The sequence below is a fragment of the Triticum urartu genome, chromosome 2 (genome assembly GCF_003073215.2).
Source record: "Triticum urartu cultivar G1812 chromosome 2, Tu2.1, whole genome shotgun sequence".
Classification (NCBI taxonomy): domain Eukaryota; kingdom Viridiplantae; phylum Streptophyta; class Magnoliopsida; order Poales; family Poaceae; genus Triticum; species Triticum urartu.
This window is the reverse complement of record NC_053023.1, coordinates 731,060,712-731,083,447: the sequence shown is the minus strand read 5'-3', so window position 1 is coordinate 731,083,447 and position 22,736 is coordinate 731,060,712. Positions and strand designations below refer to the sequence as shown.

At 45.3% G+C, this 22,736-nt stretch overlaps 1 pseudogene; it reads left to right on the top strand.

Annotated features, from left to right (window-relative positions):
• Positions 1-16,428: 16,428 nt before the first annotated feature.
• LOC125538319 lies at positions 16,429-22,120 on the top strand (annotated as a pseudogene).
• The last annotated feature ends 616 nt before the right edge of the window (positions 22,121-22,736 follow it).

Here is a 22,736-nt window from a genome sequence, read left to right as displayed (position 1 = left end):
CTCCCGGTACTCCGATAAAATCCCGATTTCACCCGGAACACTTCCGATATCCAAACATAGGCTTCCAATATATCAATATTTATGTCTCGACCATTTCGAGACTCCTCGTCATGTCCGTGATCACATCCGGGACTCCGAACAACCTTCGGTATATCAAAATGCATAAACTCATAATATAACTGTCATCGTAACCTTAAGCGTGCGGACCCTACGGGTTCGAGAACAATGTAGACATGACTGAGACACGTCTCCGGTCAATAACCAATAGCGGGACCTGGATGCCCATATTGGCTCCTACATATTCTACGAAGATCTTTATCGGTCAGACCGCATAACAACATACGTTGTTCCCTTTGTCATCGGTATGTTACTTGCCCGAGATTCGATCGTCGGTATCCAATACCTAGTTCAATCTCGTTACCGGCAAGTCTCTTTACTCGTTCTGTGATACATCATCCCGCAACTAACTCATTAGTTGCAATGCTTGCAAGGCTTATGTGATGTGCATTACCGAGAGGGCCCAGAGATACCTCTCCGACAATCGGAGTGACAAAACCTAATCTCGAAATACGCCAACCCAACATGTACCTTTGGAGACACCTGTAGTACTCCTTTATAATCACTCAGTTACGTTGTGACGTTTGGTAGTACCCAAAGTGTTCCTCCGGTAAACGGGAGTTGCATAATCTCATAGTTATAGGAACATGTATAAGTCATGAAGAAAGCAATAGCAACATACTAAACGATCGGGTGCTAAGCTAATGGAATGGGTCAGTGTCAATCAGATCATTCTCTTAATGATGTGATCCCGTTAATCAAATAACAACTCATTGTTCATGGTTAGGAAACATAACCATCTTTGATTAACGAGCTAGTCAAGTAGAGGCATACTAGTGACACTTTGTTTGTCTATGTATTCACACATGTATTATGTTTCCGGTTAATACAATTCTAGCATGAATAATAAACCTTTATCATGATTATAAGGAAATAAATATAACTTTATTATTGCCTCTAGGGCATATTTCCTTCACGTAGATCCCGCCACGACGCTCTGTTTAGAACTGCACCAACTGACAGCTCCACCGTTTAATGTAAACACGTATCCGGTTTGCGATTTAGAATCGTCCGGATCAGTGTCAGAGCTTGCATAAACGTAACCGTTTACGATGAGCTCTTTGTCACCTCCATATACGAGAAACATATCCTTAGTCCTTTTCAGGTATTTCAGGATGTTCTTGACCGCTGTCCAGTGATCCACTCCTGGATTACTTTGGTACCTCCCTGCTAGACTTATAGCAAGGCACACATCAGGTCTGGTACACAACATTGCATACATGATAGAGCCTATGGCTGAAGCATAGGGAACATCTTTCATTTTCTCTCTATCTTCTGCAGTGGCCGGGCATTGAGTCTGACTCAACTTCACACCTTGTAACACAGGCAAGAACCCTTTCTTTGCTTGATCCATTTTGAACTTCTTCAAAATCTTGTCAAGGTATGTGCTTTGTGAAAGTCCAATTAAACGTCTTGATCTATCTCTATAGATCTTTATGCCTAATATGTAAGCAGCTTCACCGAGGTCTTTCATTGAAAAACTCTTATTCAAGTATCCCTTTATGCTATCCAGAAATTCTATATCATTTCCAATCAGTAATATGTCATCCACATATAATATCAGAAATGCTACAGAGCTCCCACTCACTTTCTTGTAAATACAGGCTTCTCCAAAAGTCTGTATAAAACCAAATGCTTTGATCACACTATCAAAGCGTTTATTCCAACTCCGAGAGGCTTGCACCAGTCCATAAATGGATCGCTGTAGCTTGCACACTTTGTTAGCTCCCTTTGGATCGAAAAAACCTTCCGGTTGCATCATATACAACTCTTCTTCCAGAAATCCATTCAGGAATGCAGTTTTGACATCCATCTGCCAAATTTCATAATCAGAAAATACAGCAATTGCTAACATGATTCGGACAGACTTAAGCATCACTACGAGTGAGAAGGTCTCATCGTAGTCAACCCCTTGAACTTGCCAAAACCCTTTTGCGACAAGTCGAGCTTTGTAGACAGTAATATTACCATCGGCGTCAGTCTTCTTCTTGAAGATCCATTTATTCTCAATTGCTTGCCGATCATTGGGCAAGTCAACCAAAGTCCACACTTTGTTCTCATACATGTATCCCATCTCAGATTTCATGGCTTCAAACCATTTTGCAGAATCTGGGCTCACCATCGCTTCTTCATAGTTCGTAGGTTCATCATGATCTAGTAGCATGACTTCCAGAACTGGATTACCGTACCACTCTGGCGCGGATCTCACTCTGGTTGATCTACGAGGTTCAGTAGTATCTTGTTCTGAAGTTTCATGATCATTATCATTAGCTTCCTCACTAATTGGTGTAGGTGTCACAGAAACAGTTTTCTGTGATGCACTACTTTCCAATAAGGAGCAGGTACAGTTACCTCGTCAAGTTCTAGTTTCCTCCCACTCACTTCTTTCGAGAGAAACTCCTTCTCTAGAAAGTTTCTGAACTTAGCAACAAAAGTCTTGCCTTCGGATCTGTGATAGAAGGTGTATCCAATAGTCTCCTTTGGATATCCTATGAAGACACATTTCTCCGATTTTGGTTCGAGCTTATCAGGTTGAAACTTTTTCACATAAGTATCGCAGCCCCAAACTTTCAGAAACAACAACTTTGGTTTCTTGCCAAACCATAGTTCATAAGGCATCGTCTCAACGGATTTTGATGGTGCCCTATTTAACGTGAATGCGGCCGTCTCCAAAGCATAACCCCAAAACGATAGCGGTAAATCAGTAAGAGACATCATAGATCGCACCATATCTAGTAAAGTACGATTACGACGTTCGGACACACCATTACGCTGTGGTGTTCCGGGTGACGTGAGTTGCGAAACTATTCCGCATTGTTTCAAATGTACACCAAACTCGTAACTCAAATATTCTCCTCCACGATCAGATCGTAGAAACTTTATTTTCTTTTTACGATGATTTTCAACTTCACTCTGAAATTCTTTGAACTTTTCAAACGTTTCAGACTTATGTTTCATTAAGTAGATATACCCATATCTGCTTAAGTCATCTGTGAAGGTGAGAAAATAACGATATTTGCCACGAGCCTCAATATTCATTGGACCACATACATCTGTACGTATGATTTCCAACAAATCTGTTGCTCTCTCCATAGTACCGGAGAACGGCGTTTTAGTCATCTTGCCCATGAGGCACGGTTCGCAAGTACCAAGTGATTCATAATCAAGTGGTTCCAAAAGTCCATCAGTATGGAGTTTCTTCATGCGCTTTACACCGATATGACCTAAACGGCAGTGCCACAAATAAGTTGCACTATCATTATCAACTCTGCATCTTTTGGCTTCAACATTATGAATATGTGTGTTACTACTATCGAGATTCAATAAGAATAGACCACTCTTCAAGGGTGCATGACCATAAAAGATATTACTCATATAAATAGAACAACCATTATTCTCTGATTTAAATGAATAACCATCTCGCATCAAACAAGATCCAGATATAATGTTCATGCTTAACGCTGGCACCAAATAACAATTATTTAGGTCTAATATTAATCCCGAAGGTAGATGTAGAGGTAGCGTGCCGACCGCAATCACATCGACTTTGGAACCGTTTCCCACGCGCATCGTCACCTCGTCCTTAGCCAATCTTCGCTTAATCCGTAGTCCCTATTTCGAGTTGCAAATATTAGCAATAGAACCAGTATCAAATACCCAGGTGCTACTGCGAGCGTTAGTAAGGTACACATCAATAACATGTATATCACATATACCTTTGTTCACCTTGCCATCCTTCTTATCCGCCAAATACTTGGGGCAGTTCCGCTTCCAGTGACCAGTCTGCTTGCTGTTCTTCTTGAAGTTCCCCTTCTTCTTCCCTTTGCCCTTTTTCTTGAAACTAGTGGTCTTGTTGACCATGAACACTTGATGCTCCTTTTTGATTTCTACCTCCGCAGCTTTCAGCATTGCGAAGAGCTCAGGAATAGTCTTATTCATCCCTTGCATATTATAGTTCATCACGAAGCTCTTGTAGCTTGGTGGCAGTGATTGGAGAATTCTGTCAATGACGCAATCATCTGGAAGATTAACTCCCATTTGAATCAAGTGATTATTATACCCAGACATTTTGAGTATATGCTCACTGACAGAACTGTTCTCCTCCATCTTGCAGCTATAGAACTTATTGGAGACTTCATATCTCTCAATCCGGGCATTTGCTGGAAATATTAACTTCAACTCCTGGAACATCTCATATGCTCCATGACGTTCAAAACGTCGTTGAAGTCCCGGTTCTAAGCCGTAAAGCATGGCACACTGAACTATCGAGTAGTCATCAGCTTTGCTCTGCCAGACGTTCACAACATCTGGTGTTGCTCCAGCAGCAGGCCTGGCACCCAGCGGTGCTTCCAGGACGTAATTCTTCTGTGCAGCAATGAGGATAATCCTCAAGTTACGGACCCAGTCCGTGTAATTGCTACCATCATCTTTCAACTTTGCTTTCTCAAGGAACGCATTAAAATTCAACGGAACAACAGCACGGGCCATTTATCTACAATCATACATAAACAAGCAAGATACTATCAGGTACTAAGTTCATGATAAATTTAAGTTCAATTAATCATATTACTTAAAGAACTCCCACTTAGATAGACATCCCTCTAATCCTCTAAGTGATTACGTGATCCAAATCAACTAAACCATGTCCGATCATCACGTGAGATGGAGTAGTTTCATTGGTGAACATCACTATGTTGATCATATCTACTATATGATTCACGCTCGACCTTTCGGTCTCCGTGTTCCGAGGCCATATCTGTATATGCTTGGCTCGTCAAGTATAACCTGAGTATTCCGCGTGTGCAACTGTTTTGCACCCGTTGTATTTGAACGTAGAGCCTATCACACCCAATCATCACGTGGTGTCTCAGCACGAAGAACTTTCGCAATGGTGCATACTCAGGGAGAACACTTCTTGATAATTAGTGAGAGATCATCTTATAATGCTACCGTCAATCAAAGCAAGATAAGATGCATAAAAGATAAACATCACATGCAATCAATATAAGTGATATGATATGCCCATAATCATCTTGTGCTTGTGATCTCCATCTCCGAAGCACCGTCATGATCACCATCGTCACCGGCGCGACACCTTGATCTCCATCGTAGCATCGTTGTCGTCTCACCAATCTTATGCTTCCACGACTATCGCTACCGCTTAGTGATAAAGTAAAGCATTACAGCGCGATTGCATTGCATACAATAAAGCGACAACCATATGGCTCCTGCCAGTTGCCGATAACTCGGTTACAAAACATGATCATCTCATACAATAAAATTTAGCATCATGTCTTGACCATATCACATCACAACATGCCCTGCAAAAACAAGTTAGACGTCCTCTACTTTGTTGTTGCATGTTTTACGTGGCTGCTACGGGCTTAAGCAAGAACCAATCTTACCTACGCATCAAAACCACAATGATAGTTTGTCAAGTTGGTGCTGTTTTAACCATCACAAGGACCGGGCGTAGCCACACTCGGTTCAACTAAAGTTGGAGAAACTGTCACCCGCAAGCCACCTATGTGCAAAGCACGTCGGGAGAACCGGTCTCGCGTAAGCGTACGCGTAATGTCGGTCCGGGCCGCTTCGTCCAACAATACCGCCGAACCAAAGTATGACATGCTGGTAAGCAGTATGACTTATATCGCCCACAACTCACTTGTGTTCTACTCGTGCATATAACATCAACATATAAAACATGGCTCGGATGCCACTGTTGGGTTTCGTAGTAATTTCAAAATTTTCCTACGCACACGCAAGATCATGGTGATGCATAGAAACGAGAGGGGGAGAGTGTGATCTACGTACCCTTGTAGATCGACAACGGAAGCGTTAACTTGGTTGATGTAGTCGTACGTCTTCACGGCCCGACCGATCAAGCACCGAAACTACGGCACCTCCGAATTCTAGCACACGTTCAGCTCGATGACGATCCCCGGACTCCGATCCAGCAACGTGTCGGGGAAGAGTTCCGTCAGCACGACGGTGTGGTGACGATCTTGATGTACTACTGTCGCAGGGCTTTGCCTAAGCACCGCTACAATATTATCGAGGACTATGGTGGAAGGGGGCACCGCACACGGCTAAGAATATGATCACATGGATCAACTTGTGTGTCTAGGGGGTGCCCATGCCTCCGTATATAAAGGCTCAAGGGAGGGGGGCTGGCCGGCCAGGAGAGGCGCGCCAGGAGGAGTCCTACTCCCTCCGGGAGTAGGACTCCCCCCTTTCCTAGTTGGAATAAGATTCGCGGAGGCGGGAAAAGAGGAGAGAGAGGAGGAAGGGGGGTCGGCCCCCTCTCCTTGTCCTATTCGGACCAAGGGGGGGAGGGGCGCGTGGCCCATCTCTGGCCAGCTCTCCTCTCTTCCACTAAGGCCCACTAAGGCCCATATACCTCCCGGGGGGTTCCGGTAAGCTCCCGGTACTCCGGTAAAATCCCGATTTCACCCGGAACACTTCCGATATCCAAACATAGGCTTCCAATATATCAATATTTATGTCTCGACCATTTCGAGACTCCTCGTCATGTCCGTGATCACATCCGGGACTCCAAACATCAAAATGCATAAACTCATAATATAACTGTCATCGTAACCTTAAGCGTGCGGACCCTACGGGTTCGAGAACAATGTAGACATGACCGAGACATGTCTCCGGTCAATAACCAATAGCGGAACCTGGATGCTCATATTGGCTCCTACATATTCTATGAAAATCTTTTACCGGTCAGACCGCATAACAACATACGTTGTTCCCTTTGTCATCGGTATGTTACTTGCCCGAGATTCGATCGTCGGTATCCTATACCTAGTTCAATCTCGTTACCGGCAAGTCTCTTTACTCGTTCTGTAATACATCATCCCGCAACTAACTCATTAGTTGCAATGCTTGCAAGGCTTAAGTGATGTGCATTACCGAGAGGGCCCAGAGATACCTCTCCGACAATCGGAGTGACAAATCCTAATCTCGAAATACGCCAACCCAACATGTACCTTTGGAGACACCTGTAGAGCTCCTTTATAATCACCCAGTTATGTTGTGACGTTTGGTAGCACACAAAGTGTTCCTCTGGCAAACGGGAGTTGCATAATCTCATAGTCATAGGAACATGTATAAGTCATGAAGAAAGCAATAGCAACATACTAAACGATCGGGTGCTAAGCTAATGGAATGGGTCATGTCAATCAGATCATTCAACTAATGATGTGATCCCATTAATCAAATAACAACTCTTTGTCCATGGTTAGGAAACATAACCATCTTTGATTAACGAGCTAGTCAAGTAGAGGCATACTAGTGACACTCTGTTTGTCTATGTATTCACACATGTATTATGTTTCCGGTTAATACAATTCTAGCATGAATAATAAACTTTTATCATGATATAAGGAAATAAATAATAACTTTATTATTGCCTCTAGGGCATATTTCCTTCAAAGACGTCGCAAGGCTTTTAGCGATGAACAAAGCTCGCGGCTTTCCTGGCATGCTTGGCTCAATAGATTGCATGCATTGGACTTGGAAGAATTGTCCAAAGGCATGGCATGGGCAATTCCATGGCCAAAAAAAGGGTTCCACTATAATCCTTGAAGCGGTGGCCGATCAAGAGACTTGGATTTGGCATGCATTCTTTGGAATGCCTGGATCTTTGAATGACATCAATTTTGTCAACCAGTCACCACTGATGAGTAAGATTGTAAATGGGGAGTTGCCACCGGTGCAGTTTGTAGCAAATGGCCGTACATACAACTATGGCTATTATCTAGCGGATGGCATCTATCCAAAGTGATAAACCTTTGTCAAGCTGTTGAAAAAGCCAGAAGGTAGTGTAGAAAATTTATAGGTCCGTCCCTAGGATGACGGTTGGTTGTTTAGGTCTGGCGATAGAGTCGATCTAGGTTTTTCGTGCGCCGCCGCCTGTGTGCCAGTCCGCCACCGCGATCCGGTCCCCGACCTCCGTCCTTTCCCTCCCCCCGCCGTGGGTGGTTCTGTGATCATCTCCCCTCGTCGTAACCCATCCATCAAAGGCCTTTCACATGAGCTAGGGCGTGTGATCGTACACCACTTTAAACCCTAGTTTGTCTTGGTCTGATCTTGGGTTGAGCGGCCATGGAGAAGGTAGAAGGTCTGCTGCAGAATCTCAAGCTGTCCGAGAAGGAAAAGAAGAGCATCAAGATCGGCTGGAAGGGGGCGGGGAAGATGGGAGTTGTGGAGCCGCAGGCCCTGGCAAAACTTCTGTCAGAGAAACCGGTGTTCGTGGAAGCGATGGCGGAGACCCTGGTAGGATCTTGTGTCCGATCAAAGGCCTGGATTGTAAGGAGGTGGGGGACAATACGTTCATGTTTACCTTTGGCCAGGAATCAGGGAAGAGGATGGCTTTGGAGGGCGGCCCTTGGGAGTTTGGCAATGATCTGTTGGTTCTTGAAGATTTCGATCCGAAAAACGTATTGAGGATTATCGTTTTGATACGATCCTGATCTGGGTGAGGATCCTGCGTCTCCCCCTCGGTATGATGAATAGGGAGGTGGGGGAAACCATTGGCTCAGAGATTGGTGAGGTTGTGGATGTTGAAGCTCGGGCAGATGGGCGTGCGGTGGGGAAGTTTCTGGGGGTGAAGGTTAAGCTAAATATAAAGTTGCCGTTGATGCGGGGTCTCACTTTGGATGTTGATGGGGGGAAGGCAGAGGCGACTAGTAGTGTTGAGGTGTCGGGAAAGCCAGTGGTGGAGGAGGAGGAGGGAAAGAACTGGTGCCCACTGGAATATGAATTTCTGCCTGATTTCTGCTATGTGTGTGGTATCCTGGGTCATATCGATAAAGCATGCTCTCGAAAGCTGAAGAGGGGTGAGAAGCAACAATTTGGGCTATGGCTCAGAGCTTTTATTCCACGCCGTTATGGTGAGTCTGGTGGGAAATGGATGGGGCCTAGAGCAAATACCAGCGGTCGCAGTTTTGGGAATTGGAGGGAGGATGCTCGCCATGGTAAGTCGCGTTCTGCAAGTGACGCACCGTCATGGAGGAAGGGGAAGAAGAGCTGGGGGAGATTGCTGTTGATGAAGAGAAGGGGCAGGGGGTGACAAACCCTCTAAAATTGGGGGATAGAGAGGCTACGGATAAGGGTGCCTCCCGGGGGGGTGAATAAACAATGGACCTTTTCTAGGGACCCACTGGGGCACCATGAGGAGGAAGAAGGTGGGGGGAGGAGGCACGGTTTGTCGGAATTAGGGGAGGCAGGGATGGAAAAGCACATCAGTGGGCAGAGAGAGGTGGAAGGCGGGAAGAGTACGTCGTGCATGGACACTGGGACCGAGGTCATGCAGCCCCTGACTATGGTCGACGTAAACAGCACCACTCTTGTTGAAGGACGGGAGACGGAGGTTGGGAGTCAGACAGTGCGGGAAGCTACAAGGGGCCAAAATACCAATGGGCGCTACAAGAAACTGAAGCATCGCAAGCATAATGGAAGGGGTAAGGGAGATGGGTCAGTGGTTGGTGATGGTAAAGGCAGTGGTAGTAAGCGGGGGCTCGACGATGCCCTAATGATGGAGGGGGGCGGTGGAAAGAAGCAGAAGGTGGTCGAAGGTGCTGGGGTGCAGTGTCACGGTCTATCCGATGTGGCGGGGCTGCCAATGCAGTCCTGCGAGCCCCAATGAAAATAGTTGCTTGGAACTGCCGGGGACTGGGGAATAGGCCGGCAGTTCGTGGTCTTCTGGAGCTCCAGAGGAAGGAGGACCCCGACATCCTGTTCTTGTCTGAGACCAGACTTGACGAGAGGAGGATGTGTAGGTTTCGTGATCTGTTAGGACTTCACCATATGAAGGTGCAGAATAATAATGGCAAGAGCGGAGGTTTAGCTTTGTTCTGGCGGCGTGGAATAAATGTGTCTGTTAGGTGGTCTGGGAGGATGCACATTGATGCAATTGTGGAAGAAGAAGATGGCTTTAAGTGGCGCTTGACGGGAATTTACGGCGAATCTCATGCAGACAGGAAGGTGGAAACATGGCGGCTGTTGCGTACTCTCCATCATCAGGTCCAGCTACCTTGGGTCTGTCTAGGAGATTTTAACGAAATCTTGTTTAGTCATGAGAAGCAAGGTGGTGTTCCTAGAGCGCATAGGTGTATGCAGAATTTTCGTGATGCACTTGATTATTGTAATTTGCACGACCTTGGTTTTGAGGGTGACGTTTTCACCTGGAGGAATAAAAATTATCGGGTTGATGGTTACATTCGTGAGAGATTGGACCGTGGGGTGGCTACGCCTGATTGGTGTACCAGGTTTCCAGCATATAAAATTGTTAATGGGGATCCCCAGAAGTCAGATCATAGACCAGTGATTCTTATGCGGGATGGTAACCCTCGTGTACAGTTTTCTGGCTCTGGGGTACGGCTGGTGCGCTTCGAAGCGAGGTGGCTCCTGGAGGAGAACTGTGATAGCATTGTGAAGGAGGCATGGGAGGAGGGAAGTGGTAGAGGAGTGAGCTCGAAATTAGCTGCGGTGTTGGGCAAGTTAAATGCATGGAGCCGGGATGTCCTTGGTGACCTCCGGAAGCGTATAAAGAAGCTCAAGGCAGAATTGGAGGTGGTTAGGAAGGAGCCAATTTCAGATGGTCAAGTAAGGAAGGAGCAAACTTTATGTTTTAAACTGGAACGACTGGAGGAACAAGAGGACTTAGTTTGGAGACAAATAGCTCATGTGAACTGGCTGATTCATGGTGATCAGAATACTAAATATTTCCAAGCCTTTGCATCTGAGAGGAAGAAGAAGAATATGATACAAAAGTTGAAAAGGGAGGATGGTGTGGAGGTGGCTGGTGAGGAGGCCCTGAAGGACCATGTAACTAACTATTTTTCTTGTCTTTTCACGTCCGTAGCAGGTGAGGATACAAGTGGAATTCTGAATCATATTACCCCGAAGGTGACGGCCCTAATGAATGATTTCCTTATGGCTAAGTTCACGGCAGATGAAGTCAAGAAGGCCCTTGATAGCATGGGTGATTTAAAGGCACCGGGTTTGGATGGTCTACCGGCGATCTTCTACAAGCACTATTGGCAGCTAGTTGGAGAAACCATGGTACAAGAGGTTTTGCATGTGTTGCGAGGCGGCAGAATGCCGGAGGGATGGAACGACACTCTCGTAGTGCTTATCCCAAAGGTCCAAAATCCTGAAACTCTAAAGGATCTACGCTATTAGACTTTGCAACGTGGTGTACAAACTTGTGTCCAAGGTCTTGGCGAACCGCCTCAAGAACATCTTGAGTGAGGTTATTTCTCCGAACCAGAGTGCCTTTGTCCCGAGGAGGTTGATCTCGGAAAATACTGTTGGGGAACGTAGCAATAATTCAAAATTTTCCTATGTGTCACCAAGATCAATCTATGGAGTCATCTAGCAACGAGGGAGGAGTGGATCTACATACCCTTGTAGATCGCGCGCGGAAGCGTTCAAGAGAACGGGGTTGATGGAGTCGTACTCGTCGTGATCCAAATCACCGATGATCCTAGCGCCGAACGGACGGCACCTCCGCGTTCAACACACGTACGGAGCAGCGACGTCTCCTCCTTCTTGATCCAGCAAGGGGGAAGGAGAGGTTGATGGAGATCCAGCAGCACGACGGCGTGGTGGTGGAAGTAGCGGGATTCCAACAGGGCTTCGCCAAGCGCTGCGGGAGGAGGGAGATGTGTCACGGGAGGGAGAGGGAGGCGCCAGGGCTTGGGGTGGTGCTGCCCTCCCTTCCCCCCACTATATATAGGGCCAAGGGAGAGGGGGGGCGCAGCCTTGGCCCTTCCTCCAAGGAAGGGTGCGGCCAAGGGAGGAGTCCCTCCTCCCCAAGGCACCTAGGAGGTGCCTTCCCCTTTTAGGACTCTTCCTTTCCCTCTTCTCTTGGCGCATGGGCCTCTTGGGGCTGGTGCCCTTGGCCCATATAGGCCAAGGCGCACCCCCTACAGCCCATGTGGCCCCCCGGGGCAGGTGGCCCCACCCGGTGGACCCCCGGGACCCTTCCGGTGGTCCCGGTACAATACCGGTGACCCCGAAACTTGTCCCGATGGCCGAAATAGCACATCCTATATATAATTCTTTACCTCCGGACCATTCCGGAACTCCTCGTGATGTCCGGGATCTCATCCGGGACTCCGAACAACTTTCGGATTACCGCATACTAATATCTCCATAACCCTAGCGTCACCGAATCTTAAGTGTGTAGACCCTACGGGTTCGGGAGACATGCAGACATGACCGAGATGACTCTCCGGTCAATAACCAACAGCGGGATCTGGATACCCATGTTGGCTCCCACATGTTCCACGATGATCTCATCGGATGAACCACGATGTCAAGGACTTAATCAATCCCGTATACAATTCCCTTTGTCTAGCGGTACGATACTTGCCCGAGATTCGATCGTCGGTTTCCCGATACCTTGTTCAATCTCGTTACCGGCAAGTCTCTTTACTCGTTCCGTAACACATCATCCCGTGATCAACTCCTTGATCACATTGTGCACATTATGATGATGTCCTACCGAGTGGGCCCAGAGATACCTCTCCGTTTACACGGAGTGACAAATCCCAGTCTCGATTCGTGCCAACCCAACAGACACTTTCGGAGATACCTGTAGTGTACCTTTATAGCCACCCAGTTATGTTGTGACGTTTGGCACACCCAAAGCACTCCTACGGTATCCGGGAGTTGCACAATCTCATGGTCTAAGGAAACGATACTTGACATTAGAAAAGCTTTAGCATACGAACTACATGATCTTGTGCTAGGCTTAGGATTGGGTCTTTGTCCATCACATCATTCTCCTAATGATGTGATCCCGTTATCAATGACATCCAATGTCCATGGTCAGGAAACCGTAACCATCTATTGATCAACGAGCTAGTCAACTAGAGGCTTACTAGGGACATGGTGTTGTCTATGTATCCACACATGTATCTGAGTTTCCTATCAATACAATTCTAGCATGGATAATAAACGATTATCATGAACAAGGAAATATAATAATAATCAATTTATTATTGCCTCTAGGGCATATTTCCAACAAATACTATCCTAGCTTACGAGATGACTCATTATTTAAAGAGGAAGAGATCGGGCAGCACAAGCTTTGCAGCGTTGAAGCTTGATATGAGTAAAGCGTACGACAGGGTTGTATGAAACTTTCTTGAGAAGGCGATGAGACAGTTGGGCTTTGCTGATGCCTTTGTGCAGCTGATTAGTAAGTGCATTAGGATGGTGAGGTTTCGCTTTAAGGTGAATGGGTCTTGTACTGATGAAATAATCCCGGGCCGGGGACTCCGCCAAGGGGATCCAATATCACCGTACATTTTTCTCATATGTGCAGAGGGTTTGTCCGCACTCCTACACCATGCCGAGTCATCTGGACAGATTAAAGGTATCCAAGTTGTCCCTAATGCACCTACTGTGAGCCACCTCCTTTTTGCGGATGACTCGTTACTTCTGTTGGAGGCGACACCGAAAAGTATTGCTGTTATTAATAATATTCTGCAAGTTTATGAAAGGGGTTCAGGCCAAGTGATCAACAGGGCGAAATCTGCAGTCTTATTTAGCAAGAACACTTCGAATCAGAAGAAGCAAGTTTTGTTGGGGCTCCTTGGGCTTCAGGCCGAATGTTTGCAAGGAAAGTATCTAGGGTTGCCAAGCTATGTGGGGAAATCACGTCAAAGATGCTTTGAGTACTTGAGGGAGAGAATTTGGGAGATATTGAAAGGTTGGAAGATTAAGCTGTTAGCTAAGGCGGCGAAGGAGGTTCTTATCAAGGCTGTCATCCAGGCAGTGCCCACATATGCAATGGCCTGTTTTGACCTTACTAAGGCGCTTTGTGATAGTATCAGCAAAATGGTATGCCGATTTTGGTGGGAAAATCAGGAGGACGAGCATAAACACCATTGGATAAGTTGTGAAAAGATGATGTTGCCAAAGGACCAGGGAGGAGTTGGGTTCAGAGATCCACACGTATTTAATATTGCAATGCTTGCCAGACAGGTGTGGAGGCTAATACAGGCGCGGGAATCATTGTGTGCTCGCGTCCTGCAAGCCAAATATTACCCGGATGGTGAGGTTCTGAAAGCTTCCGCTTGGCCAGGTATGAGCTATGTATGGCGGAGTATCCTGCAAGGAGTGGATGTGGTTAAGACTGGCATGATATGGCGTGTGGGCTCAGGAACTAACATCAAAATCTGGGAGGACCCCTGGATCCCTTCGGATGATACTAGGCGCCCTGGTACTCTCCGAGGGAGCCACCTGCTCACTACTGTGAACGAGCTCATCGACCCGGAGAGGCCCGAGTGGGATGCCCAACTTGTTCGTCAGACTTTCTCTCCAAATGATGCGGCTGCGATCCTGTCGATCCCTATTTTTGAACAATATGATGATTTCGTGGCTTGGCACTTTGATAGTAAAGGAAGATTCTCCGTCAAGTCGGCTTATCGGGTTTTAATGAATCTCCTAGAGAACCAAAGAACCAGGCAGCGGGGAGAGAATTCTCTAAGCAACTCAGAGGGGCAGAAGTTTTGGCAGCAGCTCTGGAAAGTCAAATGTCCTCCGAAAGTTCACCACTTTCTGTGGCGGTTCGCCCATAACAGCCATCCATTACTTCGGAATGTGGAGCGGATCGGTGTGGAGTTAGACAACAAGTGTGTTGTGTGTCGTCGGTTACCGGAGGATGGCGCGCATCTTTTTCTTAAGTGCAAGGAGGTTAAGAGAATGTGGAGAAGTTGTTCCCTGGAGAACACTAGACAGAAGTTGCTGGGCTGTGAATCGGCGAGGGACTTACTACAGGCTGTGTTTCGGCTACCTGAAGTGGTACAATTGCGTACAATCTGTCTTCTATGGGTATGGTGGTCTGAACGCAATAAAGCTAATCATAAGCAGCAAAGGTTGTCAACGGATGCTTTTGAAGCGAAGGTTGGCTGCACTACTGCTGAATGGTGTGTGTTTTTGAGTCCGGAAAGAGTTGGTAAAGCAACGGTGCTGCAGAAATGGTCTCGGCCTCCCTCGGACTTCGTTAAACTAAATTTCGATGCTGCTTTTGATGCTTCATCACGGCAGGGGGGCTGGGGAGTCATCGCAAGAGATGCTCAAGGAGATGTGGCGCTAGCCGCTTCAGGGCCACTGACCCATATCGGATCCGCACTGCAGGCTGAAGCCCAAGCATTGCTGCACGCGATCCGTCTGGCCGAGCAACATGGTATGGGTCGTGCTATTTTTGAGACTGATTGTTTGGCCCTGCAGCAGAATATTGCTACTGAAGCTGCCGATCGTGGACCTCTCGGTGTTTTGTTTCGGGAAGCAAAGTTCCAGCTTAACACTGGCTTCATAGACCATCATGTTGTTTTCTCTCCTAGGACCTGTAATTTCCCAGCGCATGTGCTGGCCTCTCTTGATTCAAGGGGTTCTACCGATGGCCAACATATTTGGTACTCGGACATCCCTGACGATGTTCGTCATTCTGTGACCGCCGATTTGGTTGGTCCTGAGTAATTGGAATGCGAGGTGTTCCAGATAAAAAAAGAAAAAGCCAGAAGGTAAGAAAAATCTTGATTTCCACAATGCTCAGGCGGCGGCTAGAAAAGATGTGGAAAGAGCTTTTGGAATTTTGCAAGCCCAATTTGCTATTGTGAGAGGACCAGCTAGATTTTGGGATCAAAAGATGCTTTGGTACATAATGCACGCTTGTGTGATCATGCACAACATGATCATCGAGAATGAGCGTGGCCAAGATGTAGACTACTCTCAGTATGAGCTCTTGGGATATCCCGTGCGAGTGCGACGGAGGGCTGAAAGGGTGGCCCGTTTTGTTGCCTCCTATCATGCCAGTCGACGTCCTGCAGCGCATAATGATCTTCAGAAGGATCTCATTGAGGAGTGGTGGGCATGAAATGAACGACAAAGAGCATCATGATTTGTGCGTTCGTTATTGTATTGTTGAACTATTTGTTGTGTTTAATTGCACTATTTGTTGTATTGAATGATAAACTGTTTGTTTGAGTTGTAATAAACGAAATTGAATTATTTATTTTTGTTTGTTTTTGATTTTTTTTGTTTTTGTTTTTAAATGCATATGTTGTTTGTGCGAGTCGCGCGCGCTGCATTTTTGCGCGCTGTTAGAACGGCGCGCGCGCTGCATTTTAGCGCGGCTGCTGGAGCCAGCGCTGCGCGCCGCGCCAAACCAGGCAATGCGCGCGCGGCATACGTGTTTTTTGCGCGCGGCGCGACCGGCGCCTGCTGGAGATGCTCTAATGACCTCACATACATGCACATGTCTTGTGCATCTTGCATGCGCCGATGCAACTGCTGGACGGGACGTTCTGGACGTCTGGAGCTGGACCCGATCTGCAGGACGCCGCTCCTTACAGGACACAGCATCCTGGGTGCCAGTGCTGCGTCAGCCGCTTGTGCCGGTCAGTCAATCCACGCTGCGTGGCCCAGGTTACTCTCGCGTTCCCCGTAGGTGTTGGCTACGAGCACGCGCGATTCGCTGTTTGCACAGTTGTACGTGATTGGATCGGCCTTCGCACCTGATGCGTGTTCTTTCTGGGCCGAATGCATGGTCCTGTCACGGCCGGTCGTCTGTCGCATGTCCGATCTGATCAACAGGGCGTGCGCATCTCCTTGGATCACATGAAGATCATCATCGAGCATGTCTGCATCTTCATCAATCCAGCAATGGGCCGCCGTTACATTGTCCTTTGGGCCGTACCATCATTGCCACGAAGTCCTCCTCACCGTTGCATCACATCTACCATGGTGCAAGCAATCTTTGGTTCCACTGACCAATTCTTCGTCTTTGTCTGGCACTTGCTCATCACAAACGTCGTCATCATCTTCTCGACCACTTCGTCTACTTCGGCAACCGCGGGCAACATTCGACACTATACCGTTTTGCCCCGCAACTTGCAACCGTCCTGGAGGATCTCTGCTGCTCCCCCCGACATGGCATACAATTCTTGCTGGTCCTTGTCTACGCATGCCTGGGGTTGGCAACACCAACGCATGCCTTCGTCCTCGGGCTTGAAAAAACCCTGCGTGGTGCGTCGTCTACAATGGCTCAAACAATCATCTTCAACATCAACACCCTCCTTGACGACTGCATTGATCGTATCATCGTTTTCTTCCTGGGGCACTACCGCGTCTCTGATTAAATGGCGCTTCCTTGCGCCCGCGACTACCCAAGCATCGGCAACCCCGACTCGAGATCGACCACAACATCTCTCACACGTCTACATCTACCATGGCTACACTATCCTAAGCTCTCAACTACCTTGACATCGGAACAAATGGTTATGACCTTGCTTGAACAACTCCTCGGCCTCCTCTCTAGTCAATGAGCCGTAACGCGACACTGTCCATAATACTCCCGCTACGACTATGGGCGGATGTCAGCCTATCGGCTTCTACCTTTGATTTCTCTCCAGTCTGACCATCCACAACACTGTAGTTTGCAATGCTATGGCTACGAGGCTTCTTGCCATCCAAGTCTTGTTCTTTCAAGGCTTAATACAACACACAACACATTGCGCCAATCCTCTCATTTCTAATCCTTTTACACTTTCCTCGCCCTCGCTACCTGCCGCTCGCTCAGCCAGTTGTCCGCCCCAGCCGTTTGCCCGACATCATTGACTAGAACTGACATGGGCTTGAGCTAGACTTCGTAGGGCGTTGTCATGGGACGGCCATGGTGTGCACTGCTTCTGTCCATGAGCAGGACACCAGCATGTCCAAGCAGGTGCTCCCTTCCTTCCAAAATAATATAAGTTTTAGGATTGTCCTAAATCAACAAATCGATAGAACAATCTACTAAGATTTATAATATCAATTTGGTTTTGGAGATGTTGATATGTTTTTATATACACTTGGTAAACTTATTTAAGTTTGACATAGGACAAATCTGGAATTTCAATTAGTTCGGTACAGAGGGAGTATTACATATGTGTGCACCCAATCCTTTTGGATGTGTAAATTGTTGAAAGTACCATACATACTTTGCTTGTCACAAATTTTGTGTTTTCTTGCTTGAAAGACGGTGGATTTCAGCTCTTGAGAAGTTAATCCTCACATTTCAAAATCTCAGCCATTCTTAGAAGCTCATCTCGATCACCTAAATAAAGTGGGAAAGTTCGTTGCCACATCTGCAAGCTAAATATACAACGGAAAGTTCATTCTTTTTTGTGCTCATATTTATGAAAACAATTACTTTGAAGTTTATGCCAATGAAAAATTGATACCTTTGTTGCACGTATACTCCATGCATGCATGCACTAGACGTGTTCTTCATGGGATACAACACAATCTTATCTATGTTCATGCTTCAGAGCGAATTATTTATCTGGTAGGTGCAAGTATATGGGCCTCACATGAGGTTTTGGTATGAATTTAGAGATTGACGAGGTAATACTTTGGGGGAGGGGTGATGTGTGTTACTTCTAACATGAGTAATGGTATTGTTATGTAATATGTTTACTTAAATCCTACTACATAGTTCACTTGGGCGACGGTATTAGCACGTTTTGCTCAACGTAGTTATTCATTCTCTCACAGTATATAAGATTTAAGTAAAACTCTTGCGTGGGAATAGGAATTCTATTCTAATATTGTGATTGAAATTGCCGCGCAGGAAGCAGGTGAAAACCCATTGTGTGTGTTGTCCTTGTGGAGCTCTTTAAAACAGGAAATATACTGCTAGGCAAGGTAGTAGTTGATGGTGGCATGTTTGTGTTCTCATTATTGTGCTATAGAAGCATTCTAGGTGCCGTTTTCATGTTGCCATTTTCCCTACTCCTCGAAAGGTGAGATTATTTTGAAACAATCTATTATTTTCATGGAAAGTAATATTGTAAGTTTTAACCATTGACTCAAGAATATGCATGACAAATATATGCAGTGGGAAGTGGAAAGAATTGGATAAGCATGCTCTTGGCTGGCTCTTCATCAATGCTTTTGTCGGGTATATACACCGTCGAACAACCTTATATACTTTTTACTAACATAAAATAATTAGTTTTGTAGTTTTGCTCCTCTAAACTCTATGTTTTTTCCAATGCTTATATATGTGCATTTTGTCCTATGTTCCCGTCAAAATCAATCAGCCAATTTGGAGATGTGGTTATATGTTGGTCTGATGATGACAAAGCATGCATTAGCCAACTAATTCAATCAACACATTGGCTCCATGTCAAAACTTAAACTGAACCCGACTGATTCTCCAACCCCCATATGCTAACATTTTTTTCAAATCCTCAAAATAAATGGAAAACTTTTCTGCCAGATTCTTCAAATATCTTATTCCTTTTGTTTCTTCATAACCACAAAAGGAATTAAGAGGTTAAGTTGCACAACTACAGTTTAATTAATTTCATAGCGCATTATATTGATCAAATGTTCAGTGTGATATAGTTACTTTTTATTTGAGTATATGATTAAGGAATCATGTATATTGATACTGACAATGATATATCTTTACTTCGTATAGATACTCATTGCCTATGGCCTTGTACTACAATGGGCTACATGACACAACCGCCTCCTATGGCGTGATCTCCTCAAGTTTGACTCCGCTCTTCACTTTTGTCCTGTCAATATTGCTTGGGTAAACAATCCGTTCCTCCAACTGAGAACACCATAACTCCTTTCTTCCAATGTAGAATACAACAACTAGGGGGTGCTACCACACGATACTAGCAACTTCGTCCCTACAAATAAACAACTTCTTAATCAATAGAGGTTTAGAAAAAAAATAGAAATCTCAATATATATTTTGCAGCATGGAGAACTTGCACCTCAAATCCAAGGAGGGCAGTGCGAAGTGGTTGGTGCATTGGTATGCTTTGGTGGGGCTTTGTTGATTAGCTTGTACAATGGAAAGGAACTGCATCTCTGGTCCCCGGTTATGCAAGGTATCACTAAGAGTTCCAATGCAGTTGTCGGAGGACACCACCATTTGAGGGGTACCTTGCTTTTGTTGGGTGAATGCATATGTTATGCATTTTCATACCCTGTACTGGTATGTCCAGTTTTGATATGGTATTTTTAACTAACGCTTGGATCTATATTACCCTAAGTGGCATAACATGATTTCAATTTTTTCTCGTTTTTGACCGCTAAAAACTAAGGGTTTCTAATAATGAAGGTAAAAGTTTTAAAGGTTTACCCATGGAAACATTGGTCATCAGTGTTGACATGTGTTCTAGGTGGTTTCCAAACATGTGCCATAGGAATAATTTTGAGAAGGGACAAACTGGCTTGGCAAGTGGGATGGAACATTCAACTATTAACAATTGTCTACTCGGTAAGTCTTTTCCAGAATGACTCAAATTTCAAAATCCCTTATTATTGAATGAATTTTCATTACTTTCCACATTGTCAGATCTAATTGATATTCCACTATATCTATAAACTAATCTTAGTTTATCAAGCAAAAAGCAAGCAAGCCGAGCAAGATAGGTTTTCATTTGTAGATATAGAAGAATTTATGAGGAAAGTATTTGTTAGATATTATTTTGCAGTGTATTCAACCTTTATTCTAGCTATCAAAATCAATGGGCATATCATTGTTGAAAGTTAAATTTTAGCTTAGTTCAAAATTGGCAAAACCTTCTTATGAGGAATTCCTATATTGTTCGAGATCTAATTGCTTCATGACGTTGAATATTAAAAACATGTGTTTTGAGTTTTTTTCGTCACATGATAGTTGAAAAAAATAGGCAGTAATGTGGCACATACTTGATTTGGAATGTAGGCTGCACTTGGCACATCAGCCAAGTATTGGTTAAACCTCTATGCCGTGGAAAAGCGAGGCCCCGTTTTCCCACCAATGTTCAACACCTTATCGGTTGTCTTCACCATGGTTCTTGGAGCATTATTACTAGGAGAAAGCCTCACGGTTGGGAGGTACGTGTACCTTGTCTCATATTTGCACTTATATTCAAATATTTTAGTTTTTCTTACACATATGTGTGTATTATAGTTGTACAATTTTTGTGACTATAGGGTGGGTATTCTCACGTAGTTACCATTATATAATAAAGCATGATTGAAGGCAAAATAGCCTAGGGAGAAATCATTCTTGTGACCTATATAAAAGTGCCTTTATTTAATTTTAAGAAAATGATGCTTAAATATTTTGTGTTTATCATGATGTATGTCCTACGTGTGAAGCGAGTCTTATGAGTGATATAGCCAGTGTAATTGATGTGTTCTGTTCCTGATGTGGCCCCTGTGGCCATCTAGTGGTTTTGAATGTATATATTGAAAAAGAAATGTTGCTTAATGTATTGCGAAAAAGAAATACCGGGCAATGTACCTTAGCAAATGTGTTGTGACTTGGGTGTACAATTTTGCACTAGAAGTACATCAAATATTATAGTTTGACTGTTGGTTCTTTTAGTATTTACACTTACAAACACTTATATTCCACAACTGATACATTTTACTGCTATATGGCAGCTTGCTGGGTAGTGCAGTGGTTTTCAGTGGTCTGTATATGTATCTCTATGGAAAGGCCAAAGAACTACGCGTGACGATGACATCAGGTTCAAGCAATGAAAAGCTTCAGGTGCAACCTACCCATAACTCAAAGTGTGAGGATCCATCATCTCGCCCTTAATTTTGGGGAAACTAGTCTTGTGAGCTTTGAGAATTAGCATTTAGACACCAACTCAGGTTAATATGTGAGGTAGTAAACTAAAATGGGTTTACCAATCCTAATATGTGTCATGGTTTATTGACGTTTTCTAGCGAGGAAAAGGACTAGTTTACAGGGTATCTATCTTATCATATTATGTAGTTATAATGCTCGCTAGGACAATATCTTCAACTTGAGAAAATGCACGAAATTGCACAAAGTGGTGATTTGGGTGATGGTGTCTCCATCACGAAACGTGTGAATATATTAGTAGGACATGTCGATGGGCAAGGCGTAATTTTTTTTGTACTAATATTTTTGATGTAACGATGCAATAACATTATTTGGTGAATTTCGTGTCTCGGTGTTGCATTCTTGTTTCTCAAGTGGTTGCCGCAAGCTGTGTTTGTTATCATCTTTATATATTTTTTTACCTTTGATGGAAAACTCAATCCAACCAATGGATCGAAACCTCCCAAGGTTCCATTTGCTTTGCTTGCGAAACTACTGCCTTAGTGCCTCATTGGACGCCCAATGCCTAAGCATCTCCGACATATTTTTCCACGAATACGCAATTCCGTATCATTTCATTCATAGATAGGGCCTGATTACACATGCGTAACTAGACCTAAGCGAGCAGAGGAAATAAGGGGTTGTTTAGCCCCAATAAGCGTTTAGGGATGTGAGGGATGTCTTTCCGGAAGTATAGCAGTTAGGGCATTTCCAGCCGCGCCCTCAAGAAGGCCCTCCAGACGATTTTTCGGTCGCCGGTGCCAAAAAATCGGTCCAGTCACGCCCCCAAGTGCCCAGTTTTCGGCGGTTTGGATTAAAATTGACGCCGGCGGACCCAACCCGAACGCGGCGCGCTGGGGGTCGCTCGGGGACGCCGGGAGAATCGTTTTGGGCGCGAAGAGCCGCGGGCCAGCCGCGTCAGCGACTCGATTCTCTTCTCGCCGCTTCGTCGTCCTCATCG